The sequence below is a fragment of the Squalius cephalus genome, assembly GCF_949319135.1.
Source record: "Squalius cephalus genome assembly, chromosome: 22".
Lineage (NCBI taxonomy): Eukaryota > Metazoa > Chordata > Actinopteri > Cypriniformes > Leuciscidae > Squalius > Squalius cephalus.
The window spans coordinates 13,267,627-13,287,485 of record NC_137143.1 but is presented as its reverse complement, the minus strand read 5'-3'; the positions used below and the strand labels follow the sequence as shown (position 1 = coordinate 13,287,485).

The 19,859-nt window shown below is 42.0% G+C and overlaps 1 long non-coding RNA gene across 1 annotated transcript in view; it reads right to left on the bottom strand.

Moving 5' to 3' along the window:
* Positions 1-19,501, bottom strand: part of LOC307150368 — a 487,229-nt gene extending 467,728 nt beyond the window's left edge. The window contains exon 1 of the long non-coding RNA XR_013819705.1: positions 18,657-19,501. This is a non-coding gene — a long non-coding RNA (uncharacterized lncRNA). The remainder of the gene's footprint in view (positions 1-18,656) is intronic.
* Between the last annotated feature and the right edge of the window lie 358 nt (positions 19,502-19,859).

The following is a 19,859-nucleotide window of genomic DNA, read 5'->3' as shown; positions in this document are numbered from 1 at the left end:
CAGCGAAGACGATTACATCCCCAACCAAGGAGGAAAAATAAAAAAAAAGATTTTAAAGAGTTTTGCTGTACCAGTATCACAGGTAAGCTCTATTTACTAACTTTATGATCCCATGTCTAAACTGTACGGTAAACAATCTGATGTTTAGACTCCAGTGGAAACCACGTGAAAAGAGGTCTAATATTAAAACAGTATATAGGGATCAGTGATGCGCGGGTTGATCCGAAATGAGCGGGTGCCTGCGGTCACCCGCGGTTACCCGCGGTTACGAGTCATCCAAAAATATTTTTAATGATATTCGGGTCGCGGTCGGTCGGGTCGTTTGAAATAAAGATGCCAATTAAACCTTTGTAATTGATATAGTTCTAGACACAATTTTCTATGAATACGTTTTAAATTTAATTTACACTTTATTGGCTGAATAACTGGCGCGAAGATGACGCACGAGCTCAGTCTGCAGGTAGAGATGGAGGCGGCAAGAGAAAAGGTGAAGACTGGGGAGTGGAAGCTCCGCAAAATTATACACAAATAGAAAGAGCAAAGTGTGGGAGACATTTGCCGAAATAATGAAAGATGATGACCAAAGTGCTGGCTTTGTCATGTGTAGGCTACTTCTTGCGATGCTATTTGCACATTTGATAACCACAAAACTGGCACGACCAACCAGGCACGGCGCCAGGATTCCAGTTTTGGATAAGCCAGACCAATTGTGGGTGGGCCTTAAATTAAAAACGTTAAATAAAAATAAAATAAAAAAACGTTATCCAATCACTGCTTAACCTAATAAAAAAATATTGACTAATATAGCCTACTGTTATATTATCTGTGCGTATACATAATATAGATTTTAATAGCTTGATGCTCTTTAAATATTGTGTTGCATTGTAAAAGTAAATCCGCGATCGCTCTCCATGGTTCTGACCAAAGAAGAGAGCTTTGGAATCTCCATTATGAATATACCTGGGCTGCATTTTCCGATAACATTGTCTCTTAGCGCGCTGCGATAACTTAACTAAAGGTATACTACCACTAAAGGTATATCATTGCTAGGCGTCTTCAGGGCTATCATCCACTCGTGAGGCAGAGGCGCTGAGAGGCAGAGGCGCTGACGCCCTCCTAGCAACGGCGCTGTTTTTGGTAAAACATGATTTTGACGACTTCATTAAGTTTTGTTTTATAGAAAACTCTTTTTAAAAGATTTTCGTTTTGTATAAATTGTATCTTAATTTTGATCAATGTTTTATCAATCAATTGCCCGTATTTATTAAATAAGAAGCAAATATATAGCAGACAAAATAAGGCGCCGGTACGCGATCACTGCATGTGAACTGGAGGGCGCCGAAACTCAACTTGTGCCTCACAGATTTGATAAATATAGGCTATATATTACAGAAAGCTTGAAATGTCTACTTTTAAACGAAAATATTCAAACCAAAATAAATAGGCTATACTCTCTGATTATGTAGGCTAATCCATATGAAATGTACATTTCTCTCTGGCGTTCATGGCGAGTCCGCAATCTCCGCATTGTCAACTTCATCTTTGCAGCGACACAGAAAACACCAGTTTATTACTAAACAATTAAATGTCTCCTTGCTAATTTAGACACATTCATAATCATTACTTCAACCGGTTCTTTGTGGCAAGCTTTAAGCGTGCGGTCATTACGCTTATTCCTGTAGGCTAGCCTTTAAGTAATTAATTTAATATAAAGGGGCGATTTGTCCACGAATGGCTTAAATGAACAACTAGTCGACAAGAAAAAAAAAATAGTCGGAGGCAGCCCTTATTCCACATATTTTATGTGGAATAAACAGCAGGCCATCTGGGTTGGGCGAGCGACCATGAGCGGAGCGGAATATTCAGAAATGCGCTCTCCGCTCACGAGCTCTGATCGGAACAAACCCGAACCTCACTGTCTGCTGAACTTGCGCAGAAACATCAAAATAGACATAGCCAGCTTTTTAAAATTGTTTTTAAAACTAAATATTTAGACTATTTTAGTACAAATTATGAGCTTATATTGACGATTTTTTATAATTCTTGACAAAATTAGAATATTAAGTTATATTAAGAGCTACGATAAGCATTATAGCTATACTTTAAAAAAAATGCGGGTCAGGAAGCGGGTCGGGTACAATATTTTCTTTTTCGTTTTTTGCGGTCCGAGTTGCGGGCGGGTTAGTTGAAAACGTCGGTCGGGTGCGGTTTGTTTATACATTGACCCGCGCATCACTGATAGGGATATAACGATGGAATCTGAATGGTGATCCCGGCACATCGGAACGTGTGCACTGTTGACGTTGACAGCAGCGCGGATTGATAGAAATGGAAAGAAAATAGTGCCGATTAAAACTGAGGTATGAATTTTGCCCGGAGTGTTTTTTGTGATGTAAATTAATCAAGCTTTGAAATGCATATAATTTTTTCACGTAAAAACGCACAGTTTTGAGGCCCCGGAAACTAATCGGGAATACTTTCTTGAAAAACTTCGAGCGGCCAGAACTCTGACCAGGGAGGTGACCACAGAGTGGGTCAGTGTGTATGCACTATAGTGCTGGTAAGGATTGCATACAACTTCATGTCTTAAATGGGCGAACTAACCCTTTAATAAATATTAATATTTTATTGTTTCTTTTTATTTTTAGTTGTTGTCAAATTAAATTATTGTTTAATTTATGTTATTGATTCAGTTTAAATGCCCACGAAAAGAGAGAGTTGAAAGGCACTGTAAAATGCCAGAAAGCTAATAAAGTAAATGCAGACTCAGTAGCTAGGGTGGCACCCTTAAAGCCTATTCACACCAAGAACAATAACTATAAACAGTGCCGTCGCAGGTGGGGTGCGAGGCCCTGTGCGAACTTGAAATGCGAGGCCCTGCTCTTTGATGTGGATGCTCAATTGCGCATGAATAACAGTTACGGACGGACGTAGCTGTTCTAGGTCTATTGCACGCACAATCTCGCTGCAATACGTTTTTATCAAGTAGAATAATACAGCATAATCATGCACATCTCAGAGTCAGCTATGACTTTTTGCTATTTATTTCAGAGGGGAAAAAAATCAAATGTGCAACGAGGGGCTTTACATCAAGTCAGCTCGAGAATTTTCATGTGAATAAATACATAGATCCGCCTATTTTAGTAACGTGTACCTTTATGGTCCAGTGGTAGAACTTTCGCCTATCGTGTCAGAGGTTTTCGGTTCTAGTCCGCGCTCGTGTAGTTTTTTTTTTTTTATCGTATTGTTTTTTCCTCATCAAAACCGATTATGTTCATCAGTGGTTGTATATCAAGCAGGGACACATTTGTGTGCATTATGTTTGGTGATTTCACCAGAACGAATAGAGTATCCGCAACGGATTGAAGCGCGCGTCCGAGTGAAGTTAGTGCGGTGTGTGCGCGAGCCACACGAGAAAACACTGTATCCGCGCCACTGATCACAGCGGCAACGAGCACTTTGATCACTTGATTTAAAAAACATTTCAGCGCTAGATCGTCTCTTATTTAAAAAAAACGAACGAAATGAATGCTCTGCCAGTTAACTGGAGATGTTTTATTTGTAGAATTGTTATATTTTTTGAGATGTTTTAAAAAGTGGTGGGGACAAAAAAAAAATGTAAAAAAAAAAAAAACAGCAGGATTGCGAGGCCCCCTAGTGGCGCGAGGCCCTGTGCGGTTGCACAGTTCGCACAGTCTATGCGACGGCTCTGACTATAAAGATAACTGTAACAGTAACTATATTGACCAACTATACACACCAATGAACGATAACACTGTTCATTCTAGCATGTACTGCAGTTTTGTCGTCTGCCGCTTTAAATGCTGGAGCTCTTTAAAGCGGAATGGATTCTGATTGGCTGTCAATGTTTTTTATAGATCATTATCTGGAAAACCTTTTAACCTGTGAACCTTGAAAGTGATTTAGTTTTTCTTTCCATTTTAGTCAACCCAATATTGTAAAACAAATGCCCTTTAAGCTGACTACAATCATTATACACAGTCTTCTGTAATAAACCAAGGCAGGCTATTTTATTTTCAATATAAAAAATAGGAACAAAGAAGCAAATTACAAACAAAGATTAAAAATCTGAAATTGAATGCTCAAATGTAAAAATAAAACACTGTATATTCTTCACTGTATGAATTAAATATCATTTGATTCATATTAAAGATAAAAAAGGGATTCGGTCAAAAGCAGTGAGTGTTTTTTTTTTTATTATTAACATTAAAGAAACGGATGGCAATAGTTTATGAGGCTGCTGTCCCTTTAAGAATGAATGTACGGATATAGTTAAACATCTGATTTTCTCCCATTTTTCGTTTGCGTAGGACATAACAGACTCTGTTTGCATTGAATACTCCATAGTCCAGACGATGTGCATTTTGACATAATTGTCTGTAGCTGTGAAAGAGAACTGAATTCGAGATCGCATGCATGTGAGAGGCGGCATCTGTGCGGCAGTGTGTCCATCAACATGAGCACCGCATTGAGTCCTCGTTCGCGGCTTATTGTGATAAAGGTAGCCTCACTTTAAGTAGTACTGCAAAGTTAAAAAAGTGTAACACTTTAGAAAATAAATTTTTGAAATTTGTGAATCGATGCAAATCAGTAGAAGATATAATCCCGATTCATCTATAAATAGATTTTTTTCCGCACACCTAATCATTATCATTATAGTTATCGTACTTGGTGCGAATGGGAAGAAGAAAAAAAAAAAAGGTATTCAGGATTGCGATTTGTCAGAATAATAGCTTACTAATATTTGTGAACAGAAAGTTCACCCTCACTACAGTATGTCACAAGTTCAAAAGAGACCATTGAGGTGAATCTCCAAAATACTCATCCTGATAACTTAAATTTATGTTGAAAAACAAGAAGTATTCATAAATATAGCTGCAAGAAGTAATTTTTGGGGCCGAGCAAGTCAGAAACAAAGTGACAAACTAAGCAAGCATGGCAGGGATCATCAAGAACAGTAGAATAAAAAGCTTAATATTTTTCAACATCTGCTTCTGCCATCATTTACTCAGGAATATAATTAACTAGTTTAATGAGACAGACTAATATTAAAAACATTGTAATTATGGGAACAATGGCAATATCATCTCCCTTTTTGTCAAATTGTCAGAGTAAAAAACCATGGTCATTCAGCGTAACGGATATCAGCGTAACGGATATTTTTATGCAAAAATGAAACATATTCTGACCTGTAATTATTAAAATATAAAAAAAGAATATGTGGTCATACTAAATGTTATTATATTATAAATGATATTCACTTCCTTACAAAAACTTCTTGCTGACAAATGGGTAAAGTGGTTTAAACGATATTAGCAAAGTATAAAGATTTAAAACATTATAATTAATTAGTATTTGGGACTGCACTGTGATCTTTAAATAGAGTCTTCTAATATGTCACCAAATGATTCTTGTTTTAAATATGCCTAATAAGATATACATATACATCTGCCTATATAAGCAGCTCGTCTTGCCATAGGTTTCAGATTTATTCTCCTTCAGCGACGACCTTCATCTCTCGCCGCTGGAAGAGCCCCAGCAGTGTAACAAGCTGAATCAAGCAGACTACAGCGGCAAGCAGACTACAGCGGCAAGCAGCCCGACTGATTGGTGCGCTCCCCAGCCAGCTGACTCGGCACTGCTACAGTTGTTTCACCGTTCCTCTGTGGCTATCCGGCGATTACTATGGGCATACTATTTTCTGTTCTCTCCGCTGACTCGGCGGCTGAGAATGACGCTCCTCCCCTGCAACTATCAGGTGAGTATAACAGAGCTTATTTCTCTAAAAGGGCATCTTTTCGCCAGCGTTTGTTTAAAAATGCTGCACCTCTGAGTGCGTCGCTTGCCGGGTCCACCTCCGCAAGCTGCATTCATTGAAGACGGATGCTCTCACAAAGAGAGCACAAGTTTCGCCTCGCTGTGTTCACAGCTCCTCCCCTCGTTCTCCGCCATTCTCTTTCTCTAAAGCATGAGACGAAGAAACGATGGATCCATAGGGCTGAGTGAACAGGACTTAGTGAGCTCACGCCGGTCTATCCTGCATGTCTCACTCTCCCTGCAGCTAGGGGATTCCCTATCAGATGAGACAGATAAGCATATTCTCGTGTCGCTTGCTGGGCTCGCCCCCGCAGGCTGTGTTCATTGAAGACTGACGCTCTCCCTGGGATTCCTCAGTGCTGCCTCCACTACTAGAGCAAGCATAGTGCTGATGGCTCTACCATGGAAAATTATGTCTCTACCTGTGGCTATCAGGTGAGACTCATTGAGTATATCCCTTTATAAAGAGGATCTTTCGCTGGCGGTTGTTTTACAACTCCACGCCAATGAGCGAGCCTCTTGTCAGAGTCTCGCCTCGCTGCGCTCACGTTCCGTGGCTCAGCAACAAAACAGGTGCCAAAGTAGAGCCGAATGCCACGCCTCCACTCGGTCAAGCGTTACCCATTTAAAGGGGACATATCATGCTAAATCCACTTTTTTAGCCCTTAAATGCATTTTGTTTTATATTTTTAGTGTTTAGAAGTATAGAAAATTTTAAATTAGTCTCTTCAGGTGTTTCGTTGATATCTTTATATTCTAGCCTTATTTTTCAACCTGTTCCGATTTTTCTATTCTCTATGACGTTTTGTGAACAATTACATCACAGTATTTGCAGCGGAACTGCCAAATAAGGACATCGACTATCGGCTCAACACTTCGAGCAATCCGCCATTTTCATTTCTCGCTACGATTTTGTAGTCCAAGCTCAAAGATGCAGAACTTACGAGAGGGTAAGTCAAAATGTTCGGTTGTTGGATGTAGTAACCCACAACTCTAATATCTGATCGTTTGTCTCCTTCCTTACAGCGTTTATATAAATATTAAAGTTAGTTTTGTTTGTGATTTAGAAGTGTGGTAACACTTTATAATAACGTTCAGTTATAAGTCATTTATAAGTGGTTAGTTAATGATGAACTAATCATTTACAATAAATGATTAGCAAGTGATATACTAACATTTTATGTATGTTTTGTAAATTCCGTTACAAGTCATCTACGAGTGATTATAGTAAATGATTAACTAATCATTTATGAAACATGACTACGTGTTCATAAATTATTAATAAGTGATATGTTAATTATTTTATGTATGTTTTGTAGATTCAGTTATGTCATTTACAGTTGATTAGTTAATGATTAACTAATAATTTACAAAACATGACTGCGTTTCATAAATGTTAAATAAATTATGTTAAAACATTTTTTTATGTTCTGCTCACATCAGGTGCACAGTGGTTAAAGACTCCATGTGTTTCAGAGAAGACAGCTGTTTATACCCTCACCAGTCAGCACTTACACTGCAGTACACACTACACTACACACTACAGAAGACAGCTGTCTATACCCTCACCAGTCACTTACACTGCACTTACACACTACAGTGTTCAACACCTGTTATAGACGTGTAAATGCATGAATAAATCATTTACAACACTGTCTGCATCCCCTAATCTAAAGTGTAAACTATTCAATACTTGTAAATGTGTTACACATCATTCGTAGATTACCACTTCAAGAATCAATAAGGCATAATATCTATGAATGATGTGTAACACATTTACAAGTGATGAATAGTTTACACTTTAGATTAGGGGATGCAGAAAGTGTTGTAAATTATTTATTCATGCGTTTACACATCATTGTGTCGAACACTTACTTTTCTGTTACAAATGATCTGTACGTGTATACAAGGCATTGTTAGATTTTGGTGTATTTGGCAGAGCAGTGGTTTGGGTGGCTCGCCAATGTATTAGATTTCTCCAATACATAAAATAAGTAAGCTTGACCAGAGTTCTTGTCGGGAGAAGAATTTATTGAAGGTTTGTAGTGTAGCAGTCCTTCAGCAGCGATGTTAGCATGTCGCCCTTTAACAATCTTAACCCAACGTTCTGTGTCTGAGACAGAACTTTATACATGAAGACAAAAGGGCTACAAACAAAGGAAAACTGTTAGGACCTCCCACAGGAGATCGATCTATACTACAATCTACCTTGAGCAATGTGGTTTCACACCCATCAGTTTCTATGGGTCATTTGTCTGTATGGGCCATATGACTGTGGGCCATTTGGTTCACACCTTTACAGACACTGTTTTCAGTTGATTAAATCTAAGTCACAATGTAGATGAATCTGATGACAGACACTGTTTTCAGTTGATTAAATCTAAGTCACAATGTAGATGATTCTCATGACTGAAAATACCAAATCTTTCAGCATTTACAACACTTTCTGCACCCTCTAATTCAGGGCTCCAGACTGCGACCAAATGGTCGCATTTTGCGACCAAAATTTAAGAGTGTGCGACCAGTTTTTTTTTTTTTTTTTTTACGTTAAACGTGGAAGGGGCGTGTCAATGAATCCGGAATGTGTGGCAGGCCAATGAGTGTGAGAAGAATAGGGAATGGCCACTGTAACTGGCTAATGTGTGGAAGGGGAGGGTCCTAGATATAATCGAGCGCGCGTAAACGTCCGTGGGAAGGAGACGGAGACAAATATCAATGTCACAGACAGACACAGTTGGATGATGATTCAGAGTCAGAGGTTTTATTAGGTGATAAAGGCCCGAACCCACCATTTTCGGGAAGACTGGCTACGAGAATTCAGCTGGTTGAGGTACTGTAAGGTGACGAACTCCATGAGCTGCAAATGTTGCAGTCGCTACCCCAGAACTGCGGGGAAAACGAAGTTTGCAGACAGTGCAGGCATTTCGCAGTTTAAACACAATACGCTAGTTAGACACATCTCAGCCTCAAGTATAGAGTATGCCGTGACATGTTAATAAATCAAAACAAAATGAAAGTGGGAGAAAACTGCGCTACTCATTCTGCTTCACAGACCGTTAAATAGTTCGAACCAATAATAGAGAGCTTCTCTCGCCAGTCGCGGGCCGATCACAGGAAACAGTTACATCGTGGAGATCCAGTGAAGAAATCCATTGCGTTCGCGACTGAATTAATAACATTGCTGCGAGATCCAGTGAGAAACATTCAGATTTGACGCAGAATTCTCTGTTATAAACCATATCAGATCAAACAGAGCTGACGTGGAAACCAGGAGAAACATCGTGCCATGAACGAACAAGTTATAGAAGGCTTTAGGTCCACAGATCAGCAACATTCACCTTGGATTTAATGTAGTAATACTAACTGTAACTATGGTATACTGTGGTTATAACTGTAGCCTACACATCTTTTTCCAGCACTTCAAAGCTATAATATCATATTTAAATGTTATTTTTAATGTGTTGACCAAAACATTTTTTTTTTCATCCTTTAAAGATTGTCCCTATTTATAAAACTAAAAGTTTCAAGAAGTAGGAAAATGCTAGTTACGTATGTAACTGTGGTTCTGTGAATTCCGGATGACCGCCAGAGGCAGTGCAAAGCACTAGTGGATAATCGCTGCGCCAGCTAGATAGATCGAGAAGAATATAACAACAAAGTCACGTCATGACGCAGACCGAGACGCGAGGATATAACCCACAGCGACTCGGTGCCCAGCCTCAGAATGCTTTCTCGCGCATTCCGAGTGACGAGGGACTCTGGCGGTCATCCGGAATTCACAGAACCACAGTTACATATGTAACTAGCGTTCTGTTTCATTCCTACTGACCGCCAGAGGCAGTGCAAAGCACTAGTGGATGACGCATATCAACACAGTCATGAGGAATGCCACCCACCTGCAAACATCAGGGTTGCTCCAGAAGGACTGCAGAGCTCACATCATGGGAAGCAGCCACGTTAACCTTGTAGAACCGCGCAAAGGTACATGGAGAAGACCAGGTAGCAGCTTCGCAAACATCCGCCAAGGAAACTCCCCGTAAAGTGGCCCAAGACGAAGACACGGCCCTAGTGGAGTGACAAGTAACACCCACTGGTAAGGGTTGATGAGATCTATTATACGCCAACTTTATCGTCTCGACAATCCAGCATGATAGTCTCTGTTTGGACAAAGATGCACCCTTGCGTACCTCACCATAACAAACAAATAACTGATCTGTCTGTCTGAAAGAAGCGGTAGACTTAACATAGCACTTTAAGCTCGTACAGGACACAGAAGATGAGACCTCCCCCCATCTGTATCTGAGTGATTGAAAGGCGGCTGAAAAGCAGCCAGATGAATAGACTGATTCACAAATTGTGGTAACAAAACTTTAGGGAGAAAGGCTGGATTAGGCCGAAGAATGACCCCAGAATCCTCTGGTAACCAGTGTAAACACAATCCACTCACTGACAAGGCATGAAGTTCACCAACACGTCTAGTGGAAGCAACGGCCAACAAAAAAGACACTTTTAAGGACAACCACTTAATATCTGCAACATCTAACGGCTCAAATGGTGGTGCACAAAGGGACTCTAGAACAAGCGGTAAGTCCCACACAGGAAAAGGAGTAGAACGAACGGGCTTTAAGCGCCTTGCTCCCTTCAGAAAACTACAAACAAGGTTATGAGACCCAAGGGAAGCACCAGCAACCGGGTCATGATAAGCAGATATGGCAGCAACATAAACTTTTAAAGTGGAGGCCGCTCTGTTGTCATCAAATAGATGCTGCAAGAAACTCAAAACTGTCGGCACAGTACAGTGAACTGGGTCAATTCCTTGATCTCCGCACCAAGAAGAAAATATCCTCCAACGAGCAGCATAAAGCTGTCGTGTCGAAGGAGCCCTAGCGTTGCCGATAGTGTTCACTACTGCCGGTTCACAATCCATAAACTGTGATCTGGACCCAAGGGCCAAACCCAGAGCTGAAGACGAGTTGGATCTGGGTGCCAAACACGGCCGTGCATCTGAGAAAGAAGGTCCCGTCTGGTGGGAAGCTGCCATGGTTCGCCTTGTAACAGACTCAGAAGGAGAGGAAACCATGGCCTGGATGGCCATCGAGGTGCCACTAAAAGCACCCTGTGCTTGTATAGGAATACACAATGTAATGTTTCCCACAGAAGTGGAAATGGAGGGAACGCATACAACAGGCAACTCGGCCACTCGTGGGCTAATGCATCCTGTCCCAATGGGCTGGACGTCTCGGCTCTCGCGAACCACCAGCGGCAATGAGTGGTCATTTCCGATGCAAACAGGTCGACCTCTGCCTTGCCAAACCGTTGCCAAATCAACTGTACTACATCCGGGTGAAGTCTCCATTCCCCCGGGAGCAGCAGATCCCTGGACAGAGCTTCCGCCACTTGATTGTCCAATCCCGGGAGATGAACTGCCCTTATTGAGGCCAGCCGGCCCTGAGACCATGTGAGGATCTTGCGAGTTAGCAGTAAAGATGCAAGAGACCTGGTGCCGCCCTGATGATTCAAATGAAAGACCGTCGATGTGTTGTCGGACCGGACAAGCACATGACGACCCATCAGGTTTGGTAAGAAGTGTTGTAAAGCTGTCGTGTCGAAGGAGCCCTAGCGTTGCCGATAGTGTTCACTACTGCCGGTTCACAATCCATAAACTGTGATCTGGACCCAAGGGCCAAACCCAGAGCTGAAGACGAGTTGGATCTGGGTGCCAAACACGGCCGTGCATCTGAGAAAGAAGGTCCCGTCTGGTGGGAAGCTGCCATGGTTCGCCTTGTAACAGACTCAGAAGGAGAGGAAACCATGGCCTGGATGGCCATCGAGGTGCCACTAAAAGCACCCTGTGCTTGTATAGGAATACACAATGTAATGTTTCCCACAGAAGTGGAAATGGAGGGAACGCATACAACAGGCAACTCGGCCACTCGTGGGCTAATGCATCCTGTCCCAATGGGCTGGACGTCTCGGCTCTCGCGAACCACCAGCGGCAATGAGTGGTCATTTCCGATGCAAACAGGTCGACCTCTGCCTTGCCAAACCGTTGCCAAATCAACTGTACTACATCCGGGTGAAGTCTCCATTCCCCCGGGAGCAGCAGATCCCTGGACAGAGCTTCCGCCACTTGATTGTCCAATCCCGGGAGATGAACTGCCCTTATTGAGGCCAGCCGGCCCTGAGACCATGTGAGGATCTTGCGAGTTAGCAGTAAAGATGCAAGAGACCTGGTGCCGCCCTGATGATTCAAATAAAAGACCGTCGATGTGTTGTCGGACCGGACAAGCACATGACGACCCATCAGGTTTGGTAAGAAGTGTTGTAGAGCTAAGTACACTGCCTTCAAGGTGTCCACCTCTGAAGAGGCCTGAGGTGAAGCAAGCCCAAGGGGATCACGGATGTTGCGGCAGCTAACATCCCCATTAGTTGCAGAAGGACCCCATAAGGAAGTTTTGTCCCCTGACCGAAACGAGTCAGTAGCTGACAAATATTGTCTGTTCGTGCGTGAGACAATGTGGCAGACATTGTGATTGAATTGAGTGTTATTCCTATGAAGGTTATGGTCTGTTCTGGGACCAGATGACTCTTTGTGTCGTTTACAGTTAGGCCCAACTTCTGGATATGCTCCAGCACAATCCTGGTGTTGTGTAACGCATGTCGTCTTGTTGGGGCACAGAGCAGCCAATCGTCTAAGTAGGGCAGAATCCTCATGCCCTTGGACCAAAGAGGAGTCAGGGCCGCACTCATGCATCTTGTGAAAACACGAGGAGCCAGAGATAGACCGAATGGTAGAACTCTGAACTGATAGGCTTGATTCTGAAAGCTGAATCTTAGAAACTTCCTGTGGTGGGGAGCAACGGGAAAATGGAAGTAAGCGTCCTTCAAGTCCACACTCACGAACCAGTCTCCTTTCGTCACAGATCGAAGAACGTCGACTGTGCGTAACATTCGGAAAGGAAGAGACTTTAAGAACACGTTTAGGCGCCTCAGGTCCAGAACTGGACGAAAACTGCCATCTTTCTTTGGAACAAGGAAGTACGTGGAGTAAAACCCGTCCCTCTGATTGAGGGGAAGAACTTTTTCTATGGCTCCTTTCAGTAACAGTGAATGAATTTCTAAGGAAAGGGCCATTGAACTGGTTACATCTTTGACAACTGTCGGAAAGATTCTTGAAAACTTGGGAGGCCGGCGTCGGAATTGCAGAGTGTATCCCCTGCTCAAAGTCGCCAGAACCCAGGGGTCGGACACTGAATTTTCCCAGTAATGTAGATGCTGCACAGTGAAACAACCGACCGCCGGCCCCATAGCTTCAGGGTTTTTGGCCTCTGCCTTTAGGACCTGTGGGGGGGCGCTGACGTGGTCTCCCCTGCTGGTGACGGTGAAAAGGGCGGCGCCCCTGGGCCTCCTCAGCCCCTCTATGCCGCTGTGGAGCCTGAAGCTGAGAAACGTTCTGCTGTCGCACTCGATGCTCCGAGCTCGGATAGCGTGGGTGAGCCGGAGTCAAAGGCATTCTAAAAGGTGGTGTTCATGGAACCTGAGTCAGTTGTCGTGTGGCTTCTGACAACTTCATTCTCTTTTCCAATACCTCCGAAACATTGGGGCCAAAAAGATGTCCTGGTACAATTGGCAGTTCTCTCAGTGTCTTCTTACAATCTTCAGGTAACCTTGCCTGAGCAAGCCATACCTGACGCCGAGCTGTTAGTGTCCCAAGTTCCCGAGTCACATGACCCATAGTCAACAGAGCCGTCTGTAAGAACTGAGATGCAGAAGCGTCAACGCTCGCTGACTCTAATGTGTTATTGCAGGCAAGAAGCAACTGGCAGATAGTATTCTCAGCTCGAGTTATATAGGCTACCGACTCGTATGCCTTCTTCAAGAAAGTGTCAGTACGTCCACATTGTGCACTCGGGCAGTGTACATTGCCTCTTAGAGCCTCATCTGGTGATACCACCAAAGCTGCAACCGGCTGTTCAATTTCAGGTGCCCGTCCTACCCCAATGGAGTCAGCCTCAGCCATTGCTGCAAGAGTGCGGGCTGTCTTTGACCTCCTCCTAGGCACATTGGGACTGGTAAGTGCACTGGAGAATTCTGTCACAAAATCCTTACACGGTGGCATTGCGAACACATTACTATCAGCAGCTTGTCTGAAGAACACATTGGTTTGAATGGGTTGGACAGGTGATTTGTCAAGACCCAAACGAGCCACCGCCATCTGCAGAACCGATAACACATCGTCTGGAGCAGATGGGCCTGCACTCGATGAATGTACAGACCCACCGCTTGAACCACCTGTAGCATATAGGTTAGAAAAAACATCGTTTGGGAGGGTGGGTTGTATGGCAGGTTCCACCGATTCTTCATCGAGAAAATGAGAATTAGACGCGCTCATGGAGAGAGCGTCAAAATCTATATCATGTGGGGGTTGGAAATCACTCTCATCCACTGGTGTGTTCTCAGTATGTGGGGCCGACACTGGGGATTGTAGAGACTGAAGAAGACGTTTCATCTCAATCATTTCTGAAGAGAGAGAAGCTACAGTCTTCGATAACAAGTGTTCTGAACTGTCTTTGTGTGGTACAGATTTCTTCTTGCCAGGCGCTGCTAGCTGCTGACGCATGACGCTTTTGAGCGCGTCGCGGCTGTTGTGCGAGGGTAACAGGCGAGTTACTGTCTAACTCAGCAAGGCAAAGCTGTCTCTCTGACATCGGTAGCATACTACAATGCAAACACGGATCAGTCAGGGCCTCCTTCAGATGTTGAGCGCCTAAACATGATGGGCATCAATCGTGCCCGTCGTCGGGAAGAAGCGTATTCGGACACAATTTGCAACTTGAAACGGAGATGAGAGAGCTATGATCCATGACTCCGTCAATAACACATCCTCGGTTAGCACCGTAGGCACTTAAACTGTAATAGCACCTACTGAGCAGTTCGAAAAAATCTTCGGATAGAACCGAAAATTCTATAACATGACACGCTCTCACAAGAAACGTAAAAGTCAAATCTGCCTTCGTTTACTGTCCTCACTATGTGTACTGATACATAGCTATGCAGCAAGCTTAACACTCCTCCAAAAAGTACCCAAGACAGAGTTGACTTGAATTTCATTTAATGGAAGCGGTGTAAAACTGCAAAAAACAACAATAGAAATACATTAACTTTACTAGACACTTTGAGTATAAACATCCCTTCTAAACATAGATAGCATAGCATACATAATAGCATAGACAACATTCATAGTTAAATTTGTACACACATCTAACATATTCAAATACAACACTACGTTATATGACAAAACACCAAAGAACTTTCATAACATTGATTTTAGAAAACACTTACAGACAATGCCTTTTCAAGGGTAAAACATGAATGGAGATGGAATTCATCCGTGTGCTCTCTCAAATGCCTGATAACAAAATGGCTGAACAGCACATGCTCTACTTAACCCTCTGGGGTCTGGGCTGTTTTCTGGGCCCTGGAGGTGTTCTGACATGCTCTGACATTTGTGCTTATTTCTGTTACTTGTGACATTTTCATGGCTAAAGTCTGATTACACTGTATTCAGCACAAACTCTGCTACAATAATATATCAGCAGCAAGTATATAAAAGTTTGTAGTTTTGAGATAATAACATTTATTCGTGGTTTGTGAAAAAACAAAAAACAATTGTCACTGAAATAAGCTCATGAAACCCATACTGATTATTTCTTCATAAGACTTTTGAAAATTGTATCACGTAGCCTAGAATATTTGCTTCAAAACTATGTGAAAATCACCCTGACTGCTCATTCAGATAAGACAATATATTGATTTAAGATTTCTAAGACGTGTTTTGTGTTAGAAAGCTTTATTCGAAGGGGCGGATCACCTCATTAATATGTAAGGTTTTCTCACCTGAGAAAGACAAAGACACTCCCTAATGGCCCTATTAGGAGCCATCAGGCCCTGCCATTCTGAGCAACCTTGCACAAAGAATGAGGAGATTTAAAAAAGAATGGCTTTTTGATTGTTTTTAATTTATTTACAACACAACATAATCCAAAGATACACAAATGACAAAAAACACATTATTTAACACATTGAACTTAAGACAGAGACTTGAACTGTCACACACCTTTGTGCCATTCCTGAAACATAGTACATACCTTTCATTTCCATGGTGTTTGATTTTTCACTTTAGCATGTTCATGGATGGAGACTTATGTGAATGTTGAAGTCAGCAGGACTTATTCAGTGGCATCTTGTTCCTCTAAAAACAACAACAAAACAGCTGTGAACATGCTGATATCAAGAGAAACTATGCTGCACAATTTGGGGAATACATTTTAGATTTTTCAGGTTAAAATAGCTTTTTAAAATGTACAGAATACACACACACACACACACATATATATATACATACTAGCCTACTTTTACCATGCTGTGTTTTATTATAGAATATAAAAACATCCTCGTGTCGAACATGTATACAAGCACTGAAAGGTTGCCTACCATTCTAGTTCACATTTCATGTTTCTGTCTATATATACATGTACATATATGACATTAGGCTTAGTTCATGTTTTTACTCCAAACTCATTTCATAACATACATTTTAATCTGGCACGACCAGTTTAACATGTCTTACCTTAAAAATCGTCTCATCTTCAAATCGCGTTCTTCTGAGGTAAATCCGAGGTAAATTCAAGGTAAACAGCACAGCACAGCACAGCTTACAGTCGTCCAAACTCGATGAAAGCAGAGAAGAGTAAGTTACGAAGTCTCTGCTTCTTTGTTTTGAGGTGATGAGGGCGTTTACAGGTCTGCGTTTCTCCGCATGGATTATTTGCATGTCAATCGCTAGTGCGCGCGTGGGTGTGGTCACATTATAGTTAATTAGGACGCGTTTGAGAAACTGTACATGCCGCTGCTTTCGTATGGATTACTTAAAAATATAATATTTGTTTTTTATATAATTTACATACTTTAAAAATAGAGATTCCAAGCGTTGTATAGACATGCGTTTCAAGTCTGTGTGACAAACATTCGCTGAGTTACAGGTCATTTTCTGTCGCGTTTCAGAATGAGTTTCACATTGAGAGAGACGGCAGAACGCGCATCATGTTTATTTTCTTTGTTTTACGAAAAACACAACATTTTGTTTTTATTATGAGTGTACACAAATAAAAGAAGACATTTAACAGCTTTGAATGATGTACAACACAAGTATGTAAAATCAAAATCAACAGAGTATTTTGCACTGATATAAAAAAAACGAGCAGATCACGCCGGCGTGATTGCCGACCTCAGGGGGTTAAGATGGGTATAACTGCGTGCAGCTTCTGGAGTTGGGATTTCATCCCTGTTGTTAGGAATTAAGTCACATTCGGTGAGAGTTGGTATTGATAAGCGGACTTCTCCATCTGCCGACTCCACAATGAAACCACTTGCTCTCCTCCCTGCAGCATCTGCCGTTCCAGAGCAAGTCTTAAGTGTATATGGACAAGCAGCGCCTTGGATTTTAAAAACATCAAAGAAAGCTGATCTAGCCAGCGACACATTACTCTGGTCATCCAATAGCACATACATTCTTACTTTCTTTTCGGGATGACCCTTTGGATAGACATTTACAAGACAGATTTTAGAGCAGGATTTACCATTGAGTCCTCCTCCACACACTTCAGTACACATGGAGGTAGTGGCAACTGCTGCACTTTCACTTTGCTCCCCACCATGATCATCCACTGGTGTAGAAGAATCTTCCATAATCCAAGGTGCTGGTCCTGCATGAAGAGCTGAGATGTGTCAATCACTATTACATTCCTCACAATACACTACAGCTCTACAGTCCTTTGCTTGATGGGCTCTTGAAGAACAACATCTAAAGCATATAAAATGCTGTGACAAAAAATGCTTTCGTTCTACTAGTGGTTTACTTCTGAAAGCTCTACACTTTTTTAGAGAATGAGGTCTTTTGTGAAGAGGGCATTGTTTATCTGGATCCTCATTTAAGTGCTCTAGAGAGAATTTTCCAAAGTTTTCTACCTCTGTTCTGTTCACTGAGAAGGAGGCCTTCGGTTTCCATACTTTGGTGAGATGTTGCTTCTCAACTCTGAAAGGGCCAGTGCTGGGAGTGTAGAGGAAAAAACTGGGATCATTCCGCATCTCTGCCTGTTGAGAGACAAAGTCGACAAAAAACGAAAAAGGAGGATATGAAACACAATGCTCTCTTTTGTAGTAAGACCCCTTACTCATCCATTGCTCTTGAATGCTGTGAGGTAATTTCTCTAAAATTGGATTTATTCCTCTCGCTGTGTCAAGAAAGTTGAGCCCAGGAAGATAACCTTCTTTCTTTGCTGCTAATATTTCAAAAAGTAAGTCACTGAGCTCTTGCAGCTTCTTGCTGTCTTTGATTGAAAGTTTGGGGAAATCGTGAAGTCTGGAGAACAGGAAAGCTTCAATGGCTTCAGGAGAACCATAACTTCTGTCAAGCCTCTGCCAGACCATATCCAGGCCCGCAGCTGGATTATTTACATGAACAGCTCGGATACGTTTGACATGCTGTAGTGACTCCCCACCAATCCACTTGATTATGAGATCTAACTCTTCACTAGGTTTGAGATTCAACCCCTCTACTGCATTGTTGAAGCTGGATTTCCATGACAGATAACTGGCAGGTTGATCATCAAACACTTTAAGTCCCGTAGTAATAAGATCTCTACGTGTTAAATAAGCAGCCAGTTCTGAAACATCTGTGGAATTAACCTTTGCTGTGCTTGGAGGCTGACTGACAAAGTCTGCATGGTGCTGTGAGTAATGGTTGGGGCTATACACACCTGCAGGTTGAGGATGATTCTCGTCTACAGGAGCAAAGTGATTTCGGACATATTCTCCAGTACGTTCGATGGACTGGTGGATTGATGAAGCATGACCTTCTCTCTGTTCAGATTCACCCCTTTCTGATTTAACAAATGCCTCAAACACTTCAGCTTCTGCTGAGGCAGCCTCAGCCTCACACTCTTCCTTCAGAGCATTTAACGTAGCTTCAATGCGTGCTTTCTCAACTTGCATCTCAATCTCTCGTTTTGCGAAAGCTGCTCTTTTACGTGCTCCTTCTGCTTTGGCACGGGCTTGTGCAGCCGCTATGCTGCTTGTAGACTTGCTTGATCTTCGTGAAGAGGATGACGAAGATGATGCAGCACATTCTGACCTAACCTCTAGGTCTCCTGGATCGACACTTATTGAATTGGAATTCGACATTTTTCTTGAGAGAAGACGATGTATCTCCAGTTCACATTAAATCCTTAAGTATGGTGTCTTTTTACTTTACTGTCCTCACTATGTGTACTGATACATAGCTATGCAGCAAGCTTAACACTCCTCCAAAAAGTACCCAAGACAGAGTTGACTTGAATTTCATTTAATGGAAGCGGTGTAAAACTGCAAAAAACAACAATAGAAATACATTAACTTTACTAGACACTTTGAGTATAAACATCTTCTAAAACATCCCTTCTAAACATAGATAGCATAGCATACATAATAGCATAGACAACATTCATAGTTAAATTTGTACACACATCTAACATATTCAAATACAACACTACGTTATATGACAAAACACCAAAGAACTTTCATAACATTGATTTTAGAAAACACTTACAGACAATGCCTTTTAAAGGGTAAAACATGAATGGAGATGGAATTCATCCGTGTGCTCTCTCAAATGCCTGATAACAAAATGGCTGAACAGCACATGCTCTACTTAAATAGAGGCACATTGCCTCTAGGGGTCGCTAAATTGCAAACTGAAGCAGGGAACAACATACTTCGGATAGAACCGCGAGGCATTCAATGACTAGCACTACGGCGAGTAACTTATGCGATGAATCGAAGATGATAATACAAATATATATTTATATGAAACAGATATAACGTCATAGGTTTGTGGTGAACGCAACCTAAGCGCGGTCGAAACCAGCCACCGGATAGTACCGTGAAGCACAGAGTATCGCCGACGCAACAACAAATAATCGTAT